Below are 24,749 nucleotides of genomic sequence, written 5' to 3' on the forward strand. Positions count from 1 at the left end.
TGTACATACATGTTCGCGACCAAAATGACAACGCTACGTACGCTTCGACCAAGTGGGTCCCGACTGTCAGGCACTTCCTTGTGTGCGAAGATGTAGCTGGTGGGTCCCAGCAGTCAGGGGCAAACATTTTTTCACGAAATACGGTGGCCCGTCCGGTGGGTCCCCGCTGTCAGGTGGAGGAATAATTATTTTGCACGTAATATGGAGGCACTTCCTTGTTACGGCGGTGGACACAGCTGTCAGCGTCTCCATGCATAGTACTCTTTCGATGGATGTCGATCGTTGACCACATTGACCACGCTGCGCCGAGAGCACCACGGCGGTGGACGACGGCGAGGCCTAGGAAGGGGACGATGCGGAGCCAGGAAAGACGCGGCAGTGGAAGCTCGTGCGGAGAGGAGTACGAGGGTTCACTGGTTCAGCTGCGGTGTGATGCTGCCGTCGCCGCAGGGCCTGGCCAGTGGTGGGAATAGTAGGGGGCGGTGAGGCCTCCGTGACAGCACAGCCGGCCATGGGAGGTAGGAGCATGCGGCACGACCGGCGCTGCTTTGGGCAGCTGGAGCAAGAAGACCAGAGGTTGAAGAAGCACTACGGCCGTTGGATGGACATCGTACGGTCACTGGAGCTAGAATCATTCATATTGACTAATTTGACAAAGCCCTTCGTCCCCGTCAACTTAGTAGGCCCACAAGTCAGCCTCCCACCAAGGTGGGTCCCAGCTAGCCGGGGGATTATTCATCTTTTTGTGCATAATAAGGAGGCACTTCCGGTGGGTCCGAGCTGATAGTGGGGGGAATGTTTTTTTTGCGAAATACGGTGGCCCGTCCGGTGGCTCCCAGCAGTCAGGGGGAAACGATTTTTTTTGGCAAAATACTGGTGTTCCGTCCGGTGGGTCCCCGCTATCAGGTGGAGGAATAATTATTTTCCACGTAATAAGGAGGCACTTCCTTGCGGCTGCCGTGGACCCAGCTGTCAGCCTCTCCACGTACAGTACTCTTCCGATGGAAGTCGGCCGTTTACCACATTGATCACGCCACGCTGAGAGCACCACGACGGTGGACGACGGCAATGCATAGGAAGGGGACGACGCGGAGCCAGCAAAGACATGGCAGTGGATGCCCACGCGGAGAGGAGTACGAGCATTCACCAGTTCGGCTCCGGTGTGAGGCTGTCGTCGCCGCAGAATAACAGGGGGTGTGGGTGAGTAGAGGGATGCCCAGGCCAGCGGTGGGAGTAGTAGGGGCGCTGAGGCCAGCGCGGCAGCACAGCCGGCCACGGGAGGCGAGAGTAGGCGGTCCCACCGACGTGGCTTTGGCGGCTGGAGCAAGAAGATCAGAGATTGAAGAAACACGATGGCCGTTGGATTGACATCCAACAGTTACGTCTGCTAGAATCGTTTGTTGACGTATATAATAACTAAAAAATCTTGCATACGCGTCAACTAAACAAGCCCACAAGTCAGACCACTCCCTCTTTTTTAATAATTTATATATAGCTCATGGCAACTTCTTATGCAATTTATTGCAGTCATTTTTTTTGGTTGGCCAGGGCCAATTTCGCATATTTCTGTGGGTTCCAAACTATTTTTAATACCGAAATGTCCAGCCAGATTTAAAGTACTTTGAAGATATATTTAAATTAGGTTAATGCCCAGTGAAATAGGAATCTGAAAATGTAATAAAATTCAGAAATTATAAAGTAATTGCCAATTTTTCATCTGTTTTTATATTTACAACCCATTTCATTGTACTTTCAAGATTTGCAGGCGTCTTGAGAGAGTTGCAGCCCACCAGGGCATAGAAAAATAAGTAGGCCTGGATTGGGTATTCTTCAGAAAAAACAAACTGGGCTCATTTTAACAAAGAAAAAATAGTTGGGTTGGTAACATGGTGAACATAAAATATAAGCCTGGGCTAGACGGGCCACAGCCTAGTTCAAACCCTGCTCCATCTCAACAATACCAAACAAAAAAATTACTGCTCGAATAGCTACGTCCCAGGTGTCAGCCGATCTTGTGCTGTTCTCTAGTATATTGACTATATAGGCTCACAATGTCGTGGGTCCCACATGTCAGGAAAACACTAGGAGGAAGCATTTTATTTTTCCATACACTGATGTGGGGGGCCCCTACTGTCATCCTCTCCACGTACTTCTGCCGATTCTTGTTGTTTGTTGACCATGTTGACAACGCGAGAGGGCGGCGCCTTGGCGAGCGCACCAAAGTGCGTGGAGGACGTCAGCGTTAACAATTTAGGAGACGGTGGGGCGACGATGCATGCGTTGAGGCGCAGCCAGCCATGGGAGGCGGAAGCAGGCGGCCCCGCCGGTGCTGGCTTGGTTTTGGCGGCTGGAGGAAGACATGATTGAAGAAACACGACAGACTGTAAAAGTAGCTTGAGTACATAACAACCTTAACTGAAACCAGCGAGGGCACTTAACAACCAAAGCTGAAAGCAGTATGAGAAATTATACAGGTTGAACCGTACAAAGCACGCCTCGAACAGTGCTACATTGCCTACAGTTAACCAAGGGTGAGGCCACCAAGCCCCAGGACAAGGCCCATGCGCCACCCCGTGCATCCACAACCTTCTAAAAGCCGCTTCATCTCGCAACGTGGTCAATAAACAGGATATTCGCTTTAGAGCCATGGAAAAGCATGAACATAATCTTCTGTCCTATTCTCCAAGATGGACGAGCCTTCATTATTTGAGACCACCCATGAATAAGTATCTTTTCACCTCCAAGGGGAATTGAGTAGGTCGACATAAACATCATGTTGTGACCAAGAGCAAGTCTGACCCGACCATGGTCAGGCATCTGTATAGGAACAATAGAACTCGGCAGTTCCTGTTTCAAGAAGATCACGGCTTTAAAACTGTGTATAAGCAATAGTTTATGAACAACATATATAACAGAAAACAGCTCGTACCATAAGTTTCTCGACCCAGTTGGACCTGTTCAACGAGTGCAGTAGTGGCACACATATCCCACGTGGCCTTCCACCATTGAAACGCCCCACAAGGACCTCAAGACGATCAATAAAGTGTAAGAACTTGTGGATGTCGATCCAGTCAACTTCAGTGCCATTAGTAACAGCCGAGTTATTACAGAGTAACAAACGAGCAGACTGCTTAACTTTGAAAAAACCTACACGTGCCACCAATTATAAGAAAATATTAGTTAGATGTAGCATCTTCGTGAGAGATTCGTTGCTACTTCTAAAGTTAAATTGTCATTAGTTAGACAGAATAGGTGGATTAAGAAGTAATCGAGGCAACAAGCAAGAACCAGATACAAAACTAACATGGATGAACAATTGGAACGACGTCGGGGTGGAAGATCGCAGTGAATATGAGACCAGGTTTTGCTATTTCCATCAACATTCGTGCGCCAACTTTCAGTCTGTAACACTTGAGAAAGTTTATCCAAGTTCGGCCATAAAAAAAGGAGCGATCTTCTTGGTTCATGAACCCAACTCGGAACTTATATCCATGGCTTGTCTTCACTGTGACCATTAAACTAGTGTATTCAGTTATGGCAAGGCCGAGTATCTTGAATACATGTGTTCTGGCAGAGAAAATAATACACTGCAGGAAATATAATATGAGAACATAGCATGTTCAAAAAAAAACCTCCCTCCCGGATAGAAAAGAGGATTCTAGGAACATACTGTGCGCGTTTCAAAATCCTGTGTTAGGATGAGAAGGAACAAGTGTGGCGTCTCGCAGAGGGCGTAGAAACCTATAGGGTACTCGCACTTTGGGCACTGCAAATGAAACACACTAGATTCAGTAGGAAGAAAAATGCATCAACGGCAGCGGCTGCCATCCTAGTATTACCTATGACCAAGGGACTTGGGTTTATCGGGGATGGATGAAGAATTCGTACCTGGTTCTCCATGAGAAAACCCTATGCAATCTCTGAGAGGGGGTTTTCTCTGAACAAGCAAACGAGGGAGAAGGGGATTCAGGCCCAGTGAAATATTGCCGCTTCGTCCATCCAGCTTACTACTAAAGCTGGAAAGGGAGGTTGTGATTTGACAGCTCATTGTGCATTACTGCGGCGCTACAACCGGGGTGTGTCTACCATGAAGTTGTGCACTCTAATTTGTGCATATGGCATGTGCACCCCGTTGCCGGTTGCCCCACATATCAACGAAAGGAAGAAGAAATACAGGAGTAACTAGTTGCAGATAAATATATTTTTTGACAGAGAGATACTCCCTCTATAAAGAAATATACAAATCTTTTATATCACAGGCTCACCTTGCCGAGAAACGTACTCCCTCTGCAACGCACGGGCATTATGGGGGTTCAGCTTTTTTTATGGGGGTTCAGTTGAGAATATAATACTCAGATAGGCTCACGGTTCTGGACTTTGGGCCGCAGGCCGACCCTGCATGTTTGGTGGCCCATGTGTTCTACCTCAGCGCTTTACATATTGCCAGCGATCGATACGGCGCTGGTTTTAGATGTTGTCGCAAGGTGAATACACAAAATTGAATAAAGCACGGGAGCTGTTGGAATGAAATCGAAAGACAGTTCCTAACCAGCAATCAGAGTTGCAATTCTATCAACGATATACCATGTGATAAATAATACTATCGTATTACTTATACAAACAGGACACTTGTTTCACCATGCCAGATTATTACATCAAAATCTCTCGGAGGATAGATCAGTTCGGCAGTTGCGTGCTGCTACTGAAGAATTTCAAAGTTGATATGGACCAGCTCTCCTTGCCGAGAAAGTGCGATTTTGATATCATCCCCTACCGCAAGATATGATTTAGATTTGAACCTTGACCATCCTTTAGCATCAATCATCATGCGACCATCCTTTGTACTTATGGTATATTGAGCAGGTTCATTCACACCAAGGTTGCGCATGGTAAGAGAAACTTGGCCGCAGTCGCCCAGATTGTTGAACGACTCCCTCGTTGCTCTAGAAATTCTTTGTTTGCAAACATGAAGACATACCCAAATAGTTAGATCAACACAGTGAATCATGTGAAACAACATCGAAAGAAAAAAGAACTAAGCACTTGGGCGGCCAATGCTTACCAAGAAGGTGGACATGTCGGTTTTTGTAAGGACTTTGGTATATGAAGTGTGAACTGCAGCCCAGTCTATTGCCGGTGCAACTTCACTGGCCGGCGCAGATGCAAGTGTAAGTGTTGGTGCAGGTGCTGAAGACGCTGCTGCTGCTGGAGATGGTGCTCCTTGTAGAACTGGTGCCAGTGTCGGAGCAGGTGCCGGTGTCGATGCCCGATCCTTCGGTAGATCAGACTGATCCGCTGACGCGGTTGGTGCCCAATCCTCAGCTCGATCAGACTGAGTTGTTGCCACTGTCAGTGCTAGAGCAACTGCCGGTGCTCGATCTGTGCGAGACAGCGACGATTGTGTCTGGTATGCTATGACCTGCTTTCTAACTTGACTAGGATCCATGAACGTAATCCAGTATTTTTCTTCATTTCTTTTAAACGCGAGAAGGACTAATTGTGGTGTTTTTGTTAAACCAAACTACAGTTCATCATAGGGATTCAACTTGTACTCAGACAACAGACTGATCCAATTTTTTCCAGTAATATAAGTGATGGACGGTGCCTTCGTTACTAACACGACATAAGAAGTGAAACCTGCAAAAATAGTCATCATAGAGCAAACCAAACGGTTTATTCTACGATGAATGTCACATGGCAAAACCTGCATAGTAAAATTGCAGGAAAAGAAAGAAAACATGACATTAAATCGATAAGATTTAGACAGTAAATCAATAAGATTTACTTGATGTGACACGAGTGAATCCTTACCAGGAAATCACTATGTTGAAATACTAAACAGAAGATTGATCGTCCAACTACGCGTGGCATGCAGGGGCCTCACCTACTCCCACAAGCAGGACAGTCCAAAGGTCGTGACAAATCGTATGGATCGAACATCCATGGGGCTGGAAATCCTAGTGGGTGTGATAAACCCTGCAATGCATACAAATATTAGACTGTAACCATAATTGATAGACCGTCCTCAAAAAAATATGACATGGATACTTTAAAATATACATACTGAATTGAGTGGACAGACATTAACATAGACCGTTCTCAGGACTGACCACACACCAAAAGCGTCAATACTAATAAAAAAATACAGGGTTCACAAACACAAATTAAGTACTGAACAATAGTACTTACTACAGACAAGCAAAGTTGCACTAACTAAACTCTGCAGACTATTTTTTGCCACCAACCTACAGGATGAACCCCGCATAACTGACTAGGCCATGGACTTCGTGTGAGATGTCTACATGCACCATCACCATCTTGTCAACCTTGGAGAACCTAATAGAGTGGTCTTTCCACTCATAAACATGATGATGAAGACATGCCGCATCAGATTTGTTGGGAAGCTTTACAAGAACCACACCCTTCGTAATCGAAGGCACAACCAGGAAATTGTTGTGGTCAAGTATAGCCTCGAGAACATGCCTGACAACAATGCTACAGGAAAACCCTAGTTCAGGAAACGTGGCGACAAGAACACAGCAGCTGGATAGTTCAGCAGTAGAACTCATCATCAGGTCCAGTTCACATGGCATGACTTTGAGAACTTCATCTCGACCGCGGATCTGGTTCTAATTAGACTACCTCCGTTCAGAAATATAAGACGATTTTCGATATTAGACTCCATATATGACTACATATACGCACAGAAATGAGTGAACAAAGACACTAGAACATGTCTTCAAAGGCATGAGAGCAGAGGGATTACATGCAATATCCATAACACAAGTTACTGAGGCAAATATACCCTCTTAAAAGGTAGCATTGATGTTCATAAAGTACTCCCTCTGTCCCAAAATTCTTGTCTTAGATTTGTCTAGATACGGATGTATCAAGTCACATTTTAGTATTAGATACATCCGTATCTAGACAAATATAAGACAAGAAATTTGGGACAGAGGGAGTAGTTGAAAGTAATCTATAAGAAATCAGTGTCAACCTCTCGCATGTTTTGGTAAAAAGAGGAATTTAGAACCGTCATTTGGCACACAAAAATCACATGCAAGATCACCCAGAAAGTTGTACTACTAGTACTAGTACTGCATGTTAGATGAAAAAACACGATCAAGATCGAGAAAAAGATCGTCAAGAAGAGATATTACCTGGACTTGCTTAATGAGGGATCCCGAAGAGGGGGGCTTGGATAGGGCAATGGCTTTGAGCTTGTCTGTGGTAGTCTCAGCGGGGTGCTTGTGCTTCTTCGTACCATGAGCCTCGACGGTTTTGGCTGGAGACATAGACATCACTTCGGCCGGTGCTCAAGCATCCATCAAGAAACTGTCAAATAGAACTAAAAGAAAAGAAACCATAATCACAAACCCAAAAGAAGAAAAGAGAGGGAGTTATAGGATCAGTCTCGGGGTTGCAAGACCGGGCCTTAGCCAGAATCAACACCATTGATGCGCTCACCTTTCCTTCTTTTGGAGAGAAGAACAATGGCAGAAGCAGGACGGGGTTTTCTTGAAGAAATGAGGAACAAGATGAAGCAGAAGCGTGGGTTGGGTAGAGAGGAAGCTGAGACAAAAGAGTGAAATGATGGTTGCTTCGTCCCTCCAACTTACTGCTGGAAAGGAGGGGGTTTTGTGATTTGACGGCTCATTGGGCATTACTATGGAGTAATTTAGTACATGGCTGGTGGACCCCGATGATGGCTGTCCCACACATCGGCGAAAGTGAGTAATTTAGTCCATGGCTGGAGGAGGATCCGCACGGTAGTGCATGTCCACTGTTTTCAGAAGAAAAAAATGATTACAACAAGCGTTTCCACTCTTATGACGGAGGAGTGCGAAACACGGCAGCCACTTGAACATACACAGTGCTCCTACTACTAGGCATGTGTAGTGGTTCATACGTCAGTACTACAGAATCTTGTTGCTAGTGTAGTAAGATATGACGATAACAAATGATGTTGTGCTCATGTCAACTACTCCTATATGTAACATAGTACCGCTTTTTCGACTGTCCGGTCGAGAATGAACGGTGAGATCAATGTTAATAGAACTAGGTCCACAGAGCATGGAGAGTACGGTGCTACAGTACTCCACGAAACTTGAACCATATGAAGCACGAATAGTGTTAGGCAGGGTGTATGAAGGGTGCACGGGATGGGAGTAAAAGTTCCCTTCTCGACCCACTTTTGGGTGTTTGGCAGAGTGCATGAAGGGTGCATGAGTCCACACTAGTAGGTTGACAAAAATACACGAAGAGGAAACAACTATATTGAGATGAGAATGCAACCAAACACACCCACACGTTTTGTGCTACAGTGACTAATGTGCACCATCTGAGTTTGATCCAATGGTCATGTTGCACCGAGACATGGAGATGCCCATGCAGAGGGCGCCTAAACACCACCGAAGTCCCTCTGCTTCTCGAGGTGCATGACTTTGGTGATGCAGGGTGCAACCGCCCGCAGAGCCCGCTCCCGGTCGACGGGAGCCAGCTCGTCAAAGATGGCGTCCAATGGCATGAATGGATTCCAGTGACGGAGCCCTGAAAGGATTCGCCAGGCAACAGCAACGGCAGCCCGCAACCCCTCCTTGTCCAGCTCAGCCCCCACCATCGCGCGGAGACATCTCAGCTCCTCGGAGATATAGGTGAAGAAGGAGACCAGGTCAGGAAGCCGCAGCTCATTGAAGTCAACCAGGTGGTCGAACGGGTTTAGCCCGACGGCCGACATCATCGTGCTGGCACGACGGTAGGCATCGCGCAGCCGCAACACGTGCGTGGCAACTTGGTTCACCAAGTGGCCGAGGCGATCCTGGACCTCGTCACGATCGGCGCACTCGCGATCCAGCAGGCTCCCCTGACGGCCTATAGTATCTCCCGCTTTCTGCAGCAACGCCGCCGATGCCTCGAGCATCTTTGTGGTGGACACCTGCTGCTTTTGAAGCTCCGTGAACTCCCGCACATAACGGAGGAGCATGGCACTCCTCTCCTCCTTGAGCTCACGGAGCTCCACGTCCTTGGCCCTGAGCTCCGCATCCCTGGCATGGAGCTCCTGTGTCAGGAGCCTCACCTCGGACTCTGTGATCTGCTGCGCCGTCATGGCACTAGGTAGAAGCAATGGGGAGAGGAAGCAAAGGGGGCGAAATGGCTGAAAGGCAATGCAATCTACGGGAAGGCGGAGGGAGCGGGGAATCTTTTGGTTTTCACCATGGTAAAACACCAGTCGATGACATCTCACATCAGGGAGCAGTGGGTACAGGCGGAGTCATCGTGACTAATTGTTGTCGCGCCTGCTCCCGTCAATCAAAAAATTAAAATTCCTGCTGCACCTGCTCCCGTCAATTAAAAAATTAAAAATCCTGCTGCACCCAAACACCAGAGCAATGCCGCGGTGGATATTTAAATTTACCTGCCGGCAAGTAGATAAAAAAGGGGTGAAAAACAAATGTGGCGGCAGCCTAGCTAATCGGTCGAACTAGACCAACTAGCTAGCCACCGTGCTTCACTGATGTACTCGGCGGGAAAGGTGGTCTTTCGTGATTTGATGACTCATTTACTTGCTTCAGCGCTATGATCGAGGAGGACCCAGAAAACGCGTGGTAGGGTGTGCCACGCCAGGAAGAATATATGCGTGCACCACCCGGGAGGACCCCGAAACTGCGCGGTAGGGTGTGCCACGTCTCGGCATGGAGGAAAAATGTGCGTGTAAAAATATACTTTATCAGACGTAGTACCTATGGTTCGACCTCGGGACCCAGCCAGTCGGTTGAAAACACTCCACTAGCCACACAGCTTCATCATGCAAACGTTGCACGGAGGATAGATGTGGTCAGCTCCGTCTCGACCAGCCACAACGTCTCTTGTTCTAGGCGATTCTTCAATTTTCCAAGTTTTTTTAGTTGTAATAACACCACGGCAAGCTAGCACCACTCTTCGTGTGTGCCCATGCAAATGTTAGATGATGGAGAGAAGAGAGATTGAGATCACAGACCTGGGACCCACCAGTAAGTGAGATAACGGTCATGCACGTGTTGACGAGGCACTCCCTCTACTCTACTCAATGCAAGTACCGTATAAAATCAAGTTATGGGACAAAGCCAACAACCGTTCATTTTTTCAGCCTATCGACTTATGCTTTGTAGTCCAGGTTGCCAATTCAAATCTCGTGTTTCAGATTTGTTAGTTTTAGGTCCAAATTTGATTAATGACAAGTGGGACCCCCTTGTGTTGTTCCGATATTTCAGTGTAGGATGGTTTTTTTAAACAAACACTTTGCATGATTAAACAAGTAACAGCACGAGTTACACGTTTTTTGCAAGTTTACGAACAAAAATGAGAGCGGCATAGAATATCACATCCACCCACAGCTTAGATACTATGGTGATACGAGTTTTTACACTGTTGGAAGTGAGATCCAATGGCTTGGGAGTAGTCTTTGTAATTATGCGCAATTTCCAAACTCTCCAAAGGTTTTTTTGCAAATAAAACATTCAGGCCTCGTGTGTGCCGCTGCATCTTCGATCCAATGGCTCCCCGGTGCTCATATTAGGTGCTCCCCATAGCTTAATTACCCGCTACGGTGATTGTTGTAGTTGTGCGCCGAATGCTACGAAAATATAATCTAAACCGACCGGAATAAATGCCTACACAAATTATTCCAAGGTTGGAGTGCCCATCGAGGTTGGGCCTCCTCAGGTGATGTAGTGTTATTCGTACACCGTCCGTATGCCTAGCTCATGAAGCCTCTGCATGCTGACATATTACAATGTACATAGGGGCATGCATGCTCAGTGGTCTATTCATGATTGTTCCCTAAGGATACAAGGCACTGAGGACCTGATGAGGTGGCGTGCACGGGACTGGCCCACAAGCTAGAGCTTGATCACTTGTGTTTATCAACACTGTAGGGACAGTGTAGCGCCCAAGATGCGATTGTATTCCAATCACGTGATGAATTCATGATTGGAGCACAACCGCATTTTGAGTGCATAGCAAGGTGGATGTCATTACAACATACCATGTACTGAATAGATGAGAATACAAGATGACGGCTCACACTCTCCACAACCTACAACATGAATGCAATAGTTCATCAATACATAGCAATCATCATATAGAAGAGCAGGATCCGACTACGGATGAAATCAAACGAAAAAGAAGAACGACAACCACCCTGCTAATCCCAGGCTCCTCGATCCGGAACCTATCCCTTGATCAAATAAGATGAAGCAGAAGAACTCCAAACAAGCAAGCATCGCACTCGCGTCAGACCATCACATTAGCTTTACCTGCAGTTGTTGTTGTAGTAAACCGTGAGCCATGAGGACTCAGCAACCCCATTACCATTGTATCAATACTAAAAAAGCTTAATGGGTATGGAATGGATAAGTTGTGAGGTTGCTACAGCACTATGCATTGTATGGTGGCTAACTTACGAGTACAAGAGCAAGATGAGAAACTACACAAACGGTCGCAAACTAGTAATGATTAATAAGTGATCCTGAACTACTAATGTTCTAACATAACCCAACTGTTTTCTCTTCCCGAACCTCGTCTAAAAGAGACAATCACAGTTACACATGTGGTTGGTGTATTTTAATTCGAATCTGATGTCAAGTTCTCTACAACCAGATATTAAAAAGTCCAATGTGCCACATAACCGCGGGCACGGCTCTCGAAAGTTTAAACCCTGCAGGGGTGTCCAAACTTAGCCCATGACAAGCTCACGATCCGCGGAGACAATCCTCCATCTCGGGACCCTCCAATCAGACTCGGAGTCCCGGTGCACAAGACATTTCGACAATGGCAAAACAAGTCCAACAAGACCTCCCTACGTGCCGACACCCTGGTAGTAGCCGTGCGTATCTCGTCTCAGGCCACGATCGGATTGTCCAAACATCCGGTAGGCCAAATCCAGAGTTGCCCCTGGCGGTCACCGATAGTTGACAGGTTTGTACCAACACTCATGAGGAGCACTAGCCCAGGGGTTGAATAAGAGTCCTCGGGTGCTAGCCGGTCTCTATGCAAGTTTTAGTTGTTATTAGGCAAATGGTAAAACCTAAGTTGGGACTTGCTGGAAGAGTTTTGTTCAAAGCGAACTGTTAAGAGGGGCCCATAAACCCTCATTGTGTTAGGGATGCAAAATCAAGGAACATAACACCGGTATGACAGAAACTAGGGCGGCATGAGTGGAACAAAACACCAAGGAAAAGGCCGAGCCTTCCACCCATTACCAAGTATATATGTGGATTAATTAAAATAAGAGATATTGTGATATCCCATGATATCCATGATATCCATGTCCCAACATGGAATGACATGCAACTGTACCTCCAACTAGCAATGCTATATGAGGGCCGAGCTAAGCCGTAACATAGCCAAACAACGTTTTGCTGGGATGGTGAAAAAGGTTAGAGGCTTATCATGGCAATTTGGGAAGCTTGATAAACAAGTGGTAGGTAGCACAACATAGCGATAGCATCGAGACACCTGGGAAAACAAAGATAGTAATGGTATCCAAGGTGACGGTCATCTTGCATGAAATCCTGCTAGGAAGAAGATCGGATCCATGAAGTAGTCGAACCAAAGTAGTCGAACGAATCCTCACGATCGCAACGAAACAAGAACTATCGAGAAGAAGCACAACCGAAAGAACCAAACAACATGGTAACACACAACACATAAACATGGCGTGATGCACAAGTAAGTATGATGCATGTCCGGTTTAATGAGACATGGCATGGCAAAGTGAAACAAACTATACTAAAAATTAAGTGGAGCTCAATATGCAACGAGTTGCATATTGATGAAACACAACATGACTTGTTAGTTCTCTCTCAATTATGTACCCATCAGTATTAAATGTTGTTTAACATGGCAAGAGGTGAATCATATATAAACTATCTATTTAGGCAACTTTAAATGAGGCCGGAAACAACAAACGCGAATTCCGGAAAATCCCCATATGCATATTTCGAATTTGCTAATGTTCTACCCTAAACCATATTTTAGAATTGTGAAACATGCAAAGTAAGCGTGCCATGTTAATCTATGCATTTTTCTACCCCATTTACATATAAAGTTTATTTAAATCGGAGCTACGATTATTTAGTTATGAAATAAAGCATTTTAACATGTCATTTATGCAAAATAATTTAAATATCACACTTAAACATTTTAAACATAGATGGAAGTTGCAAATTATGAAACTAGATGAAATTCCAAGCATTTTACATGTTTAAAACATTTTAATCCGATGCACGGCTGTTGAGTTATTATATGCATGAACAATGAGGGTTTTTCTATAAAACTGCAAACTCTGGATAATTGGAGAAATTTGCAGCACACAGGAAAAAAACATATGCGGGCTGAATCTGAGGTGAACTGGGCTGGTTGGGGCTGCTCACTACCGGGAGAGGCTTGCCGGAGTCCAGTTTCTTCCTCTTCTAGGACATTGTTGCCAGGGATATGGATGGCTGAGTGAGGTGCAGAACAAAAGTTCCTGGTTCCACAGGAAGCTTTCTAGGAAGCACACTTTGGCAGATGATCAACAATGTTGTTTTCCGCATGGGGTACGTGCTCTGTTTGCAATCCGTCGAAGCGCTCCTCTAGCCTTCTCACTTCCTCAATGTATACGTCCATTAATGGACTTTGGTAATCCTTGTTGACTTGTCTGACCACGGGTTGTGAATCTCCTCGAATGATCGATTTGCCTGACCCCTCAACGGTCATTACTGCCTTACCCTTGCGCTTCTTAATGCGCTTCTTGTTCTTCTTCTTCTGACTAGTGACCTCGTCGTCATCCTCTGAGTCGATGTCGATGCCATCTTCTTCTCTATGGACTTTCACCCCTCTTCCACCCGAGCACACTTGTCCACCAAGGTGCAGAGCTCGTTCATAGTCTTGGGCAACCGAACGTTCATCTTGGAACGTATATGATGACTGTGCACATTGGATTGGAACACAGCTATCACAGCTGTTGAATGGATCTCTGGAATATTTCTGTGGACTTGGCTAAACATCAAAATGTACTTCCGCAGGGTCTCTCCTTCCTTCTGCGGGGGAAGGTGCAAATCGCTGGGCCGCCCTGGTTCTTGATGGCCGCCCGTGAAGGCACCAATGAACAGATGGCACAAGTCAGCCCAGGTCAAGATGGAGTTCTCCAGTCAGTGCATCAAGGAAGACCTCACGTTTGGCTTGAGTGCCAAAGGGATGTAGTTGGCAAAAACCTTCTCATCTCTTCCCTCGCCAGCTTGAATAGCGATCGTGTAGATGCTCAAGAACTTTGCCGGGATCGGTCTCCCATCATACTTCTCTGGTATCTCTGGCCTAAACGTGCGAGCGGACGGCCAACTAACTTGTCGCAGCTCATGGGTGAAGGTACGGCACCCAGCCTCGAAAGGCAGGTACCCGCCTCTACCAAGCGCAAGCTCGTCGACGTTGGGGCCATCGGGCCCATCGGACGGGTGGTGGTTGTCGCGGCATCACTCAATGGTGATGCGTGCACCCCCCTCCGCCTCTCCTCCAGGGCTCACCGTCGGCCTTGACGTTCTTGAGGATCTGATAAAGCCATCGAGACATCATTAAGCTCTTGGTCGCATGGCCCTTGTGTCAATTGCCGTGGTGGGGATTGCACTGTGGGGGTGGCCCCTTCCACACGGCCAGCAGCGTGGGTTGCCGTCGTCGTCTAGGCAGGCCATAACAGGCTAGCTCACTATGAGCCTCCAGCCTCGGCAAAGCCAATCGAGCTCTGAATGGTGGCTCTCCACTCATCCATCTGATCAGTTGCCGTTAGAAATCTCAGTAGTAGCTGGGCCCGCGCCATGGCCTCCGAAGCGGTACTTGGCATAGGTGAAGATGATGGAGACCACAGCGTCGTCCGGCTCCTGACGGTGCCGGTAGTGGCTGCGCTGGGATCCCGCCATCAGTAGCCGGTTGCTTGGATGGCGTGGTGATGAGGTGGTGGCGCATGTGGACCAATGGCCCAATCCGGACCATTGGTTGGGATAGTTTGCTCCAGGGGCGGTGCATATCCGGCGACCGCGCCCGTGGTAGGGGCGGCCGGAGGATTGCAATTTGCCTTAGGGTGAACGTCACCATCGTGGCTATGCCCCTCGGCAGGGCAGGGAGGAACAGAAGGAATAATCTCTCTACCCATACCTCGTGGAGCGTGGTCGCCACGATGTTGTTGGTGCTATCCTTCTCCGTTGCCTCCCGCTCTTCCTCCGACCGCAAGGGAGGAGATAAAAATGCCGCCTGCGTCGACCATGTCCCCCACAGCGTCCACACCTCCATGGGTCCCCCCTGTCCCCGCAACATCGGCGGTCAAGGGCGGCGGGGCCTTCGACGTGGACGGGTGAGCTGTGGCAACAGGCTTCTTCTTGGGCAGCATAGTCGATGGAGATGTTGACGACGAAAATGGCGATGAAGGTCACGCGCTGCTTACGGATCCGGGTTCGCGCAAGTGAATCCACCTACCTGGCGTGCCAAAGATGTCGAGGGAAACCATGACCACCTATGGTGCCATGATCCCTTTTTGATTCGGCGGGGAGATGGGCACGTTGGACAAAGAGCGGAGAAGCATAACACAACATGGCAGAGATCACACGGGCAGTTTTACCCAGGTTCGGGCTGCTGTGAGGCATAAAACCCTACTCCTAGTTTGTTGGATTGATCGTGGATAATGGTGGAGGACGCGGCGCTCTTGCCCGGCAGGGTTGCCTCAAGGTGAGAGTAGTTAGGCGCGTATGAATATGCGAGGGTCTGAATCCTCTCTACGGTTTCCATGGGCCTCCTTTTATAGATAAAGGGGTCACCACAGTGGCAAATTAGTCTTCTACACGCTGATTAGATAGCAAACAGTGCTATCATACCTAACTTTGCAGGCGAACAGAGCGCATTAAATGCATGTCCGGGAAGCCTTGCCGGGCTGCTTTGCCAGCTTCGCGCCTACTTGCTTCACACGTCTCAGGACGGGTGTCATTTGGAGGTGTCTTCTATAGGAAGTGGCTGCCATGTGGCAGGAAGCAGCCCCTTAGTCACTTGGGGGCTTAACACCACACATATTGATGACTTGCCTCGCTGTGAGGCGGTGCGGTGGAGCAGTTCACCTCCGCAAGCCACGGCAGGCCTGCCGAGCTGATCCAGGGGCTTGCTTCCGGGGTAACCCTGACTTCGCTAGGCTCGCCTGCCGGGCAAGGGAGGTTTTTCCCTTAGTGATATCTTCCTTCTGTGGCTTGACTTGGTCTTCTTGATCTGCACTTTGATTCTTCAAAGGACTTATCCTTAGTCCTTGGTGTGATCTTGGGTGCTGTGAACTTGTCCTTAGGCTTGTGCACTGTTCGGGCAACGGACCGAGGGTTTGTTGCACCGATAGGTAGAGTCGTCACCTAGAGTGAAATATGAGGAATTATCCTCAGTAGGTCAGACTAGATGTGCTACACTATATAGTCGACATCGACAGTGAAATATAAGGAATCACCCTTGGTAGATCACACTTGATACGGCTCGGTAGATTCGTGCAATTGTAAGGGCCTTTAGGGGTGTTCTAGGCTCGGTACAATGATCCATGACAACCAAGATAGTACGGTGTGGCAAGACGGACAATGGGGTAGGGCCAATGATGGGGCACTTGTTGGGGAACGCAGTATTTCAAAAAAAAACTAACGATCATGCAAGATCTATCTAGGAGATGCATAGCAATGAGAGGGGAGAATGTGTCCGTGTACCCTCATAGACCAAAAGTGGAAGCATTTAGTAACGCGGTAGATGTAGTCGAACGTCTTCGCGATCCAAGCACTGAACGTATGGCACCTCCGCGTTCAACACACATTCATCTCAATGACGTCCCTTGATCTCTTGATCCAGTTGAGGGTGAGGGAGAGTTCCATCTGCACGGTGGCATGGCGACGGTGATGATGAAGTTACCAGCGCAGGGCTTTGCCTAAGCACTACAAGATATGACTGAGGTTTGTAACTATGGAGGGGGCACCGCACACGGCTAAGAGTATACTTGGTGTGTCTTTGGGGTGCCCCCACGTATATAAAGGGGGGCGGAGAGGGGGCCGGCCATAGAGGAGGCGCGCCAAGGGGGGGAGTTCTACTTAGACTCCCGGTCCAAGTAGGATTCGCCCCCCCCTGTCCTTCCCGTAGAAGGGGGAAGGGGGAAAGAGAAGGAGGACAAGAAGGAAAGGGGAGTCGCCCCCCAAACCCTAGTCCAATTCGGATTGGGCTTGGGCGGGCGCGCGCCTGCACCTGGCCGCCGCCTCCTCTCTTTCACTAGTACCTATGAAGGCCTATTAACCTCTCGGGGGGGGGGTCCAGTAACCCCTCGGTACTCCGGAAAATGTCCGGACCTTTCCGAAACTATTCCGGAAGTCTGGAAGATTAACTCCCACTTGATTAAAGCGATTGTACTAACCAGACATTCTGAGTACATGCTCACTGGCTCAGCCATTCTCCTCCATCTTGTAGGCAAAGTACTTGTCAAAGGCCTCATACCTCTCGACTCGAGCATGAGTTTGAAATACAAATTTTAGCTCTTGGACCATCTTTTATGCTCCGTGGCATTCAAAATGTTTTTGAAGTCCCGGTTCTAAGCCGTAAAGCATGGCGCACTAAGCTATCAAGTAGTCGTCATGTCGAGCTTGCCAGACGTTCATAACGTCTGCATCTACTCCTGCAATAGGTTTGTCACCTAGCGGTGCATCAAGGACATAACTCTTCTGCGCAGCAATGAGGATAATCCTTAGATAAAGGATCTTGTCCACATCATTGCTACTATCATCTTTCGGCCCAATTCTTTTTGGCGGTTTAAAAAATAAGCTGCCTCTCCCCATCTTAAAAAATAAGCCACCCCCAATTTTTTTTGAGACTTCTAAATTAGTTATTTCATAACTAGTTTAGAATCCCTAATGAATAAGAGAGGGGGCTTATGGGTAAAGCTGGGAAGGGAGCGGCTTATTTTTTAAGCTGCCAAAAGAACTCGCCTTTCAACTTATTGTTCTCTAGGAAAATATCAAAAATAAACGGGGAGCTATAACGTGAGCTATTGATCTACAACATAATTTGCAAATACTATCATATTACTTAAGAACTCCCACTTAGATAGACATCCCACTAGTCATCTAAATGATCACGTGGTCCATATCAACTATACCATGTCTGATCATCACATGAGATGGAGTAGTTTTCAATGGTGAACATCACTATGTTGATCATATCTACTATATGATTCACGTTCGACCTTTGGTTTCAATATTCCAAGGCCATATCTGCGTATGCTACGCTCGTCAAGTTTAACCCGAGTATTCTGCGTGTGCAAAACTGGCTTGCACCCGTTGTATGTAAACGTAGAGCTTATCACAACCGATCATCACGTGGTGTCTTGGCACAACGAACTGTAGCAACGGTGCATACTCAGGGAGAACACTTATACCTTGAAATTTATTGAGGGATCATCTTATAATGCTATCACCGTACTAAGAAAAATAAGATGCATAAAGGATAAACATCACATGCAATCAAAAAAAGTGATCTGATATGGTCATCATCATCTTGTGCCTTTGATCTCCATCTCCAAAGCACCACCATGATCACGATTGTCACAGGCTTGACACCTTGATCTCCATCATAGCATCGTTGTTGTCTCTCCAACTATTGCTTCTACGACTATCGCTACCTCTTAGTGATAAAGTAAAGCAATTACATGGCTATTGCATGTCATACAATAAAGAGAGAACCATATGGCTCCAGCCAGTTGCCAATAACTGTTACAAAACATGATCATCTCATACAACAATTTATATCTCATCACATCTTGACCATGTCACATCACAACATGCCCTGCAAAAACAAGTTAGACGTCCTCTACTTTGTTGTTGCAAGTTTTACTTTGCTGCTATGGGCTTCTAGCAAGAACCGTTCTTACCTACGCATCAAAACCACAACGATTTTTCATCAAGTGTGTTGTTTTATCCTTCAACAAGGACCGGGCGTTGTCAAACTCGATTCAACTAAAGTTGGAGAAACAGACACCCCCTAGCCACCCTTGTGCAAAGTACTTCGGTAGAACCAGTCTCAAGAATGTGGTCATGTAATGTTAGCCCGGGATGCTTCATCCAATAATACCGCCAAATCAAAGTAAGATGTTGCTGGTAAGCAGTATGACCTTTATCGCCCACAACTCTTTGTGTACTGCTCATGCACATAACATCTACGCATAAACCTAGCTCAGATGCCACTGTTGGGGAATGCAGTATTTCAAAAAATTTCCTAAGATCACGCAATATCTATCTAGGAGATGCATAACAACAAGAGGGGAGAGTGTGTCCACGTACCCTCGTAGACCAAAAGTGGAAGCGTTTAGTAACACGGTTGACGTAGTCGAACGTCTTCGTGATCCAACCGATCCAAGCACCTAACGTCGGCAGCTCCGTGTTCAGCACACGTTCAGCTCAATGATGTCCCTCGATCTCTTGATCCAGTTGAGGTTGAGGGAGAGTTCCGTCAGCACGACGGCATGGCGATGGTAATGATGAAGTTAAAGGCGCAGGGCTTCGTTTAAGTAGTACGACGTTATGACCGAGGTGTGTAACTGTGGAAGGGGGCACCGCAAACGGCTAAGAGAAGACTTGGTGTGTCTTTGGGGTACCCCCCTCCCACGTATATAAAGAGGGGAGGAGAGGGGGCCGGCCCTAGAGGGGACGCGCCAATGGGGGAGTCCTACTTGGACTCCCGGTCCAAGTAGGATCCCCCCTTTCCTTTCCGAAAAGGGGGGAAGGGGGGAACAAGAAGGATGAGTAGAAGGAAAGGGGGCCGCCCCCAAACCGTACTCCAATTCGGATTGGGCTTGGGGGCGCGCCTCCACCTGGCCGCCGCCTCCTCACTTCCACTAGCTCCCATGAAGGCCCATTAACCCCCCCCCCCCCGGGGGGGGGGTCCAGTAACACCCCGGTACTCTGGAAAATGTCCGAACCTTTCTGAAACTATCCCGGTGTCCAAGCATAACCTTCCAATATATCAATCTTTATGTCTCGACCATTTTGAGACTCCCTGTGATGTACGTGTTATTATCCGGGACTTCGAATAAACTTGGGTTCATCAAAACACATAACTCATAATACGAATCGTCATCGAATGTTAAGCGTGTGAACCCTATGAGTTTGAGAACTATGAAGACATGACCGAGACAAATATCAAGTCAATAACCAATAGCGGAAACTGGATGCTCATATTGGCTCCTACATATTCTACGAAGATCTTTATCGGTTAAACCGCATAACAACATACGTTGTTCCCTTTGTCATCGGTATGTTACTTGCCCGAGATTCGATCGTCGGTATCATCATACCTAGTTCAATATCGTCATCGGCAAATCTCTTTACTCATTTCGTAATGCATCATCCCGTAACTAACTCGTTAGTCACACTGCTTGCAAGGCTCATAGTGATGTGCATTACCGAGAGGGCCCGGAGATACCTCTCAGATACACGGAGTGACAAATCCTAATCTCGATCTATGTCAAACTCAACAAACACCATCACAGACACCTGTAGAGCATCTTTCTAATCACCCTGTTACGCTGTGACATTTAATAGCACACAAGGTGTTCCTCCGGTATTCAGGAGTTGCACAATCTCATAGTCATAGGAACATGTATAAGTCATGAAAAAAATCAATAGCAATAAAACAAAACAATCATAATGCAAAGCTAATGGATGGGTCCTGTCCATCACATCATTCTCTAATGATGTGATCCCGTTCATCAAATGACAACACATGTCTATGGTCAGGAAACATAACCATCTCTGATTAACGAGCTAGTCAAGTAGAGGCATACTAGGGACATTCTGCTTTGTTTATGTATTCACACATGTACCAAGTTTTCGGTTAACACAATTCAAGCATGAATAATAAATATTATCATGATATAAGGACATATAAATAACAACTTTATTATTGCCTCTAGGGCACATTTCCTTCAGCGCTAACAAATTTTCCCAGCTCCAAGCAATTTCTTCGATATTGATGCAGAGGCAAATGTTAAGTTTTTGTATGTTAGAAGGGTGTGATAGGCATATCGAAGGCATTCTCAGATTCACCATATTTTCCTAATCGACATTGATATATAAATTATTTTCATCGGAGTTACAATTTATTTTCTATGAATTCCATAAGTTCTAATGATTTCCGGAAATTAATTCAATTCAGAATTCAGTTAAATACCAAATGCTATGAGCACACAAAAGTGTACCCACCAGATTGTTCTGTAAGGCTGACAAGTGGGGCCACCCAGCTAAGTCAGCGGCTGACCAGTCAACCTTATCCACCACAATAGTGGAGTGGGGCCCAGCTGTCGTTGGCCGGGGGCTAAAATAGTGTTTTACTTTAAACATGGTTAACCAGAGGGGGGACCCACCTAACAGTGAACAATTAGGTTAGTTAACTAGTCAGTTTAATTAAGCCAGATAAATTTTAGGGTGGGTTCTAATAGTTAGTGGTTTAGAGGGGGTTGATTAGTGGTCTAGGACCACCAGCTAGGGGCCCAGAGTGGTTGTGCACTCACGGTGCAACTCCGGCAACCGAAACCGTAGTGGAGAGGCTTGGGCATAGCTGGAAATGAGCTACGGGGTACCTTTTTTGATTCAGCTGGGCGCGTTCGGACGCAAATGACAAGCCAAATCAATTGACACCGGTGGGAGCGTCAGAGACGGTCTGTAGGGACGACGACGATGAATGGGGCAGCGATTAGAGCTTGGGATCAACGTTACAGAGCACGGCAAGCAGCTTTGGGGTCAAAGATGGCCTCGTGGAGTCGTGATGAGCACGACGCGTGCCTCGAACGCAAGTTGTGCATGCGGTAGCCATGGTGGTGATGCATATGGTGGCGACGAGCTCCGACAACAATGGCTGCAGGGCCTAGAAGATGCCCGCAAGGCTAAAGAAAGGGGGAATACAAGCGAAGATCACCGAGGGAGCTCAAGGGGGCTCATGGGAGGGTTAGTAGCGCATAGCTACGATGAGTTAGAGCAGCGGAGCTGCGGTGATCGTAGGTGGACGACGGCTCAATCCAGATGATGTGGTGGTCTCCGTTTCGAACGTGTGGTTAGGGGAAGTAGCAGTTGCCAGCGGTTCTTTTGGGAACGGAGAGGCGACGCTAGGAGCTTGGTGGTCGCGCCTATGATGGGGACATGGCGATGGTGGAGTCTGGTGTGCGCGAGGCGGCGGATTTGGGCCGAGAGTAGGAGAGCGAGGGAGAGGGGTGAGTGAGGCTAGGATTGCCCATTACCTCAAGGGGGGCCTTTATCACCTCGGTAGGGTGATGGACGTCCGGCAAATGGCCATCTACGGGCGAGCGGACATGTGGTGTCCACGACACCCCGGATGAACAGAGGGAGGAGAGGACACGCGGTGTTTGCCTGGGCTGCACACTGTGTAGTTGCAGCCTAGTTCAACAGTAAGCCTTTTCCACTTTTCTTTTTATTTTTCTGTTTTATTTGTTCTCTACTGTTATTTTATTTTAGCTCCAAATGAATTTAGTTGAACATAATATTTACCCCATAAATACTAGGTAGTGGTTTGAGCTAACCCAGCAAGTTTCAAATATTTTTGAATAGTTTAGGTATTTGTTTAAATTGAAATGTCCTAAATAAATGTTGCTTGTCCAATTTTAAATAGATTAGGAGCATTTTAACTATTCAAATTATGTAGGTTTATGCATGACAATTTCTTAGAGATTATTTGCAATATTTTGAACACCTTTTTTATGTTTGAAGAAATAATAATTTGACATGCAATTTGAACTTGGTTTTAACTAAGTGACAATTAAGCTGAGCAAATAGGAAATGACATGGCATCATTAGTCAGGGATCACTGTAACCTAATTACAAGGGTGTTACAAATCTCCTCCGCAAAAAGAAATCTTGTCCCGAGATTTAGGAGGTGGACAGAAATAAAGCATGGTATTCATCATGAAGACGATCCTCGTGTTCCAAAGTGGCTTCATCTTCAGAATGGTTCGACCACTGAACTTTTAGGAACTTGATTGCCTTCTGCTGGGTGTGGCATTCATCTTGATCAAGAATGTGGACCAGATGCTCCTTATAAGAGAGGTATTGTTGCATTTCAAGCACTTCATGGTCCACTACTCGGATAGGATCCTTGAAGCAGTGGCGGAGTTGTCACACATGGAAGACATTGTGAACCTCGAAAAAAAGTTCGACGACAGTTCCAATCGATATGCCACTTTTCGACATATTTCGAGAATTGGGAAGGACCAATGGAAAACCATGGAGTGAGACAGTGCTTGAGACATATAGATCTGTCAGCTGATTAGTAGTGATGGTTTCCTTGGGAGGCTGAAAGTGAGCTACCTTAGAAAATCGGTTAGTGACAACAAGAATAGCATCATGACCCTTATGCGATCTGAGAAATCTAGTGGTGAAGTCCTTTTCAACATTATCCCAGTTCCATTCAGGAATAGCGAGTGGTTATAGAGTTCCAGTAGGTCATTGATGTTCAGCTTTGATATGACATCAAACATCACACTCAACAACATAGCGAGCAAAGTCTTGCTTCATATTGGGCCACCAGAATCTCTGACGAATGTCTTGGTACATCTTGGTGCTGCCCAGTTGAATAGAAAGAGGTGTATCACGAGCTTATTTCATGACATCCTCCTTCATGTCTAGGTTATCCTTCCTGGAAACCACTGGGCGACCTTTGAAGAACAATGTGCCATCATCATCAACGGTGAAGGAGGGCTTCCCTCCTATGAGGCAACTCTTAATATTTTCAACTTCAGAGTGAAACTTCTGAATTCTCTTGATGTATCCCATGAGATCTTATTTAATAATGTTGCTATTGAGCAAACCTTGAGGAACAATTTGGAGGTTCATCTTGCAAAGTTCTTCATGAAGAAGGGAATGAGCTTGTTGTACCATGAGGTTGTTGCAATAGGACTTTCGGCTCAAGGCATCAACCATAACGTTAGCCTTGCCCGGGGTATAGTAAATACACAAGTTATAATCTGACAATACTTCAGACTTTGGTGATCTATGAAGATCTCGTAGCAACTAACAAGAAGGTAATATCGCCAGAACATCAGAGCATAGATAACTCTAGCAAGATCAAAATCATTTGTTCGATTATTCGCTTCATGAGGACGCAACTGGCGAGGGCCAAAAGCAATGACTTTACGCTCTTGCATCAGGACACAGCCTAATCCTTTCCAAGAGGCGTCACAATAGATCATGAAGTCTTCGTGAGTATCTGGGGGTGCAAGCACTGGGGCAGAAGTCAACTTGTCTTCCAGAGTTTGGAAACCTTCCTGACATTTGGATGTCCACTCAAAGTTCTTGCCTTTGTGGAGTAGATCAGTCAATGGCTTTGCAATCTTGGAGAAGTTCTCGAATAAGAGTTGACAATAGCTGGCGAGCCCATCAAAAATTCTAACTTGCTTGACATTCTTCCGAGGAGTCGAGTCAAGAATAGCCTGAGCTTGTTCTGGATTGATAGCAATGCCTTCTGCGGAAATCACATGGACTAGATAGGTCACTTCAGGTAACCATAACTCACACTTGGAATATTTGATATATAGCTGATGTTCTCGAAGTTTCTTCTATACAAGCCAAAGATGTTGGGCATGTTCTTCTTCATTCATCGAATATACAAGGATATCATCAAGATACACCATGAGGTAATCCATGAAGATGTAGTTCATCAATCGAGAGAAAGTGGATGGA

This window comes from Triticum aestivum, chromosome 4A (genome assembly GCF_018294505.1).
Source record: "Triticum aestivum cultivar Chinese Spring chromosome 4A, IWGSC CS RefSeq v2.1, whole genome shotgun sequence".
Lineage (NCBI taxonomy): Eukaryota > Viridiplantae > Streptophyta > Magnoliopsida > Poales > Poaceae > Triticum > Triticum aestivum.